This window comes from Triticum dicoccoides, chromosome 3A, assembly GCF_002162155.2.
Source record: "Triticum dicoccoides isolate Atlit2015 ecotype Zavitan chromosome 3A, WEW_v2.0, whole genome shotgun sequence".
In the NCBI taxonomy this organism is placed as follows: Eukaryota; Viridiplantae; Streptophyta; class Magnoliopsida; order Poales; family Poaceae; genus Triticum; species Triticum dicoccoides.
The window spans coordinates 683155505-683161447 of record NC_041384.1 but is presented as its reverse complement, the minus strand read 5'-3'; the positions used below and the strand labels follow the sequence as shown (position 1 = coordinate 683161447).

At 40.3% G+C, this 5943-nt stretch overlaps 1 long non-coding RNA gene across 13 annotated transcripts; it reads right to left on the bottom strand.

The window, feature by feature from the left end:
• Window positions 1-1376: 1376 nt before the first annotated feature.
• On the bottom strand, window positions 1377-5284 carry LOC119270171. Of its 13 annotated transcripts, none has more exons than XR_005133967.1 (7): window positions 3892-5284; window positions 3703-3824; window positions 3347-3402; window positions 2802-2974; window positions 2242-2421; window positions 2063-2142; window positions 1377-1789 (listed from the first exon to the last, which is right to left on the bottom strand). It is a non-coding gene; the product is annotated as an uncharacterized LOC119270171 (long non-coding RNA). The 13 variants fall into 13 exon arrangements; XR_005133971.1 differs by having other exon boundaries at window positions 1377-1846; window positions 2242-2393; XR_005133966.1 differs by having other exon boundaries at window positions 2242-2393; window positions 3892-5283.
• Window positions 5285-5943: the final 659 nt, after the last annotated feature.

The window sequence follows — 5943 nt, the reverse complement described above, 5'->3', positions numbered from 1 at the left end:
CCGAATAAGAAGAATTTTGCTTATGTGGAGAGTAATAAAAATTCTATACTTGAAGATCATGAAAATAATGCTTTAGGTGCTGGTTATATTGTTGAATTCATTCATGATGCTACTGAAAATTATTATGATGGAGGAATATATGCTTGTAGGAATTTCAACAATATCAAGTTTCCTCTCTATGTGCTTAAAATTTTGAAGTTATGCTTGTTTTGCTTTCCTATGCAAGTTGATTCTTGTTCCCACAAGTTATTTGCTCACAAAATCCCTATGCATAGGAAGTATGTTAGGATTAAATGTGCTAGTCATATTCTTCATGATGCTCTCTTTATGTTCCAATTCTTATCCTTTATGTGAGCATCATTGAAATCATCATGCCTAGCTAGGGGCGTTATACGATAGCGCTTGTTGGGAGGCAACCCAACTTTATTTTTGTTCTTTACTTTTTGCTTCTGTTTAGTAATAAATAATTTATCTAGCCTCTGTTATGATTGAGTTTTTATGTTTTAATTAGTATTTGTGCCAAGTAGAACCTTTGGGAAGACTTGGGTGAAGTCTTTATGATCATGCTGTAAAAAACAGAAACTTTAGCGCTAACGAGAATTGCTATCATTTTTATTTTGAGAGTACTATTTAGTTAATTATTTTTGAAGATGATTAATAGATAAATTCCTCAGGTCCAGCAATTTATTTGAGAATTTTATGAGTTCCAAAAGTATACGTTTGATCCAGATTACTACAGACTGTTCTGTTTTTGACAGATTCTGTTTTTCGTGTGTTGTTTGCTTATTTTGATGAATCTATGGCTAGTAAAATAGTTTATAAATCATATAGAAGTTGGAATAAAGTAGATTTAACACCAATATAAATAAAGAATGAGTTCATTAAAGTATCTTGAAGTAGTGTTTTGTTTTGTTTCGCTAACGGAGCTTACGAGTTTTCTGTTAAGTTTTGTGTTGTGAAGTTTTCAAGTTTTGGGTAAAGATTCGATGGACTATGGAACAAGGAGTGGTAAGAGCCTAAGATTGGGGATGCCCAAGGCACCCCAAGGTAATATTCAAGGACAACCAAGAGCCTAAGCTTGGGGATGCCCCGGAAGGCATCCCCTTTTTCGTCTTCATTCATCGGTAACTTTACTTAGAGCTATATTTTTATTCGCCACATGATATGTGTTTTGCTTGGAGCGTCAATTTATTTTGTTAGGATTTGCTTGCTGTTATTTAGAACAATGTTTTGCATCTTTTATTTCAACTAGTACAAATGCCCGTGCGTTGCACCAGGCGAAAAAACACAACATGCTTCATGTGCCATTATGCACCATTTTTATATCCAATTTTAATAAATATCAATAATAATGTTAAACTGATTAGTCCTTTTTGTAGTATGATTTTTTTGCGGGTATAAATTTGTATTCACCCGCAAAAAAAGGTATAAACTTGTATTACTCAAGCAGCAACCTTGCACTCGTCCTTACACAAATCAACGACCTCGAGGGGGCGGAGCCGAGCCAGACTATAGTTCTCCTTTCAGTTTTTGCGAAACTTGCTAAAATATCACTAACTACATTTTGACAACAGCTGATATGAGTAATACGGGCCATACAAAGAGACTTCAGATGCTTGATCTCCGCCACCAAAGAAGCATACACAGACCTTTCCATGTCCCTCCCATTCAGAATATTCATCGCTGAAAGTGAGTCCATCTTAATGCAAACTGGTAGTTCCGTTCACTGTATAGCAATAGATAACCCCTTCAAGTTCGGACGCGAAGAAGCCAACATGCCATTCTTCATCTGATGGAAGAGTTGTTTTGCATAGAATAGATTGTCAATCATTTTTCTTTTGCTTTTCTGAAAATGCATGCAGAAAATTCCTTAAGTTTTAATAAAACTTGTCGTTTTCATAAAAACTGGAATACATTAGCTTCCACCCACTCATATGATGCATGCACCCAGAATATATATTTCTTCTTCTTATTCCATCCATGAGACATAATAATGTTACCAAGATAGCTTGTCAGCCAACACGGATACATTGACACGACAAAACAGTAACTATGTTCATACCTAGTGAGTTATATTCTAAGTATATGTAGATGATGATGAATCAAAGCTTCTCTGCATACTTATTCCTCAGTGCACTTGTCCTGTAACAAGTTAATCTTGTGTCATTATAGAACTTAGTAGAGTTTAGTAACACTTGTATGGGAAAATGATCAACCAGATGATCTGCAAGAGCAGACTACCTTATCATGTATTAGTACGTGACTCTCTTTCTTTGCTGCTGGTAACTTATAACGGTAATGCAGCACACGAAACTCAAGGGAACCACGGTAATACGTATGCTCCCCTCTGAAATACGCCCTTAACTACTGAAGGAAAAGAAGAAATAGTACTCCTGACCAAAAAGAAGAAAAATAGTACTCCTGACAAAAAAGAAGAAATAACAACCAGCTCCATGTAAAAAACAGTTATGCTGCAGTAATAGAAATAGAAGTTACGAAAGCCTGAGCAGTTATTCCTGCCCACTAAGCAAAACTGTAGCACTATCAACCATAAGCATTGCATTATTGCATACGGCTAAACTTGACATATATATACCACAGTGCATCCAAACCTATTTCAGCAGGAGAAAGAACTATTCTTTTAGTTTTACTTGATTTTTGTTAGCAAGTAAAATTGTTGGAAGTGTAGCCGTGCGGTGCCAGATTTACATGGACCATATAAACCACAGTAAGATGATGTTAGCTATCTGTATAAATTTGACTCTCCCATGTCTGGATTGCAAGAATTTTCATGAGCTTACCTGAGTACAATGCCGCTGGTCCAGCTTCTTGGTGGAAATCAGATGTGGTCTTGTTGCTGGAGCTGGACTACTCACTGGGACATGATTCTTCGGATGACTTTCCATTGTTGGAAACTCATTGGATTGGCACAACGACTTGTCTGGCCTCATGATGATAGCACTTGTCGTCGACTCTGGAGCATCATACCATGCTTATGTTAAAATCCCCAAAACTAAGATAAGATACATAGAAATCCCAAGAGTATGTGTCAATACGACCTCATCATGAATTGCAAAATCTGTTCCGAGGGAATAATAAATAAGAAGAATGCAGTTTGTGTTAATTACTTCCTCGCATCAATTTAAACTCCTAACTGTTGCAGCTAGTTTCACAAAGGAAAGAAGATGGCAAAATAATACAAAGTTTCCATCCTATAACCATAACTAAACTTGGCTGCAAATGAAAGATATCTACTACAGGAGTTGATCCACACTTTCATCCTCACATGTGACAGTCTCTTCTAAATAACCGGAGTACATTCTACGAGAAGGGAGGCTAAACTCACTCAAACAATAACTGTGAATGATCCTCAAGCAATGACATCCTTCTTGATACAACTAGCTGAAATTAACAACAAGCGGGTTACTATATCCAATTTCCAACTGCAAAGATTAAGTGGTCATGCACACACACAACTCATTTGAAGAATTTCAGACCAGCTAGTTAACATGTGAAGCTGGGCTGCCTGTTTCAAGATTTTTGTTATATCTCCGGGCCCATTTCAGCATATGATGGAACGATTCTTTTAGCTCTTCTTTCTTAGACTCGCTCAATTGTGTGCAGTTTTTGTGACATCTGAACTTCAAAATAAGCAACTTGAAGAACATAATAATCTCAAAACCCGATATGAACAGGACTGACCATGCAACTTGGATAAGATTTTGATGGAACGCATCCAGATCAATCTGTCGATCACCTCTCTCCGAAAAACAATATACACCACCAAATTCAGATGTTGCAGAATTCTATAGGATCTCTTCAAGCTAAGAATCAACAAGATGATGAGAGACCAAAAATCAAAATAATAATTTCACACGTTCAAATGCGCACCTTCCATCCAACTCTCAGATTTGAAAGCAACTGAGAGTATTTCATTGAAGTGTCTGGACATCTAAACTGTACAACCTCAAGCAATTCCAGAACCTACATGAAACAAATAGTACGTAAGATTTTCCAGCGGACAAATTGTCAGGATATCTTACTCTCACTATTAATGAATAAAAGTTAAATGAAACTGCTGGTATAACAGTCTACTGGCCTGAAATCCTGCTATTCGTGTATATGAATAGAAAAAGTTAAATGAACTAAACACCATTAGGCCCCAAAATAAATACAGAATTTTACTGAGATGAGGTCCGAAAATATGTAAACATCATACAACATAATTATGCAGCATTGACAATATCCCCTTTAGCATGTTCCTTGCCTCATCACATAAAGGAGAAAAAGAGCAAACCAAAATCCATGGCTCACTGGCCTATATTCATTGGCTACTAAAAAAATGTCCATATGGTTGTCATTCATTGTCGTCAAGCTCTTCTACTGCCATCCTTATCTGCACAAAAGATAATGTTAGAACTAAAGATTAAACTTATGAAATCTTGAAGTGCAGTATTGTCATGGTGACATACACACGCGAGCCCGTGCTATTCAGTCAAATACCTAGGGGCCCCAAACATTCTGGAGGTAGGATGTTGTCTGTTGATAGTCTTGTGATGAATCAGATTCGAGAGGGAGGGAGGGAGGGAGGGAGCGTTGCTCAAGAGAGGAATTTTTGGTGGCTGCTCTCCATCAAATAGCAACGGAATCCCAATATTAATCAGAGAAGGGAGAAGGACTTACCAAGTCCATGTTTTCCTCTTACCAAGTCCCATCGGCCATTGTCCAACAGCAGCAGTAGCACCACCAACGGAGCTCGAACCCAGCACCGCAGGATCCCGCCGCCCCTTCCTGAAGTCTCCTTCCTTTCCTTCTTCCTCTTGGCTCTCTCTTATCTCTCTCTCTTTGGCCGCACTCACCAGGGCTGCTGTAGGAGGCGGGCACCACCAAGACTTCCTTGCCGCTCCTCACACCCTCTCCTCCCTGCCTCTCCCCTCACCTATGTCTCTCTCACAGGTACAGAGCCACCGTATCGATGGAGAGACTTCGCCGGAGCTAGCCATCTCGCTCGGTACCGGCGAGGAACGCCGCCGCGATGAACTTGGAATTGAAGCCCCACCATTGGACCTCCTCATGCGCCTCGTAGATCGCATCCACGCCGTCGCCGGAACAGGATCCGACCCCTGCCGCCCCTCCTCGACCGGATCTGGCCGGAGATAGCCGCCTCCGCGCCCGGCGTCGTCTGCATCACGGCCAGCCTCGACCACGCTCGCCAGATAAGAGGAAGCCTTTTTTCCACTGCTCCTTAGCTCAGAGCGCTCACCTTATCCATCCTTGTGCGGCGCGGGTGGAAAGGAAGACGGCATGGACGAATCGTTTTTCACTTATCCATGGACTGCGGGTCAAATACTAAAAAGCACAGGGACCATTTTGCAATCTATTATTAGGGAGAGATAAAAGTGATATTGATAGCCTTTATTATGCCTATGTTACAAGTATATATGTTGCTGTTTGAAAACAGAAAGTTTACCGCTGTTTCAATAATTCCCTAAAAAAATAAGAATGTGATAAAATGTTGAAACCTTTTGCATATTAAGCTCTGATAAATTTACTACAGTGGGAATTTTCTTTCATAATTTTTGGAGCTAGGGAAGTATGGATGTTGCAGCATTCTTTACAGACTATCCTGTTTAGGCAGATTTGCTACTGTCCTACAAACCTCCGCACTTGGAGGCCCAACAACGTCTACAAGAAGAAGGTTGTGTAGTAGACATCATCTTCATGGAAGGGACACAGCCCGGGCAGAACTCTACAGCAGCGGCAGCAACAGCTACCGGGTCGGCTGCAGCCGGGTCAGGAGACCCCGGGCACCCCCCCAGCTCAGATTCTAATGGACCTCATGGATAAACTGACGACTCTGTTGACCGCCGTGGTAGAGCCGGCGGATAAAGCCCAGCACGACGCAGAGGTGGCACGCGTACGTGAAGAGATGGTGCAAGCTAA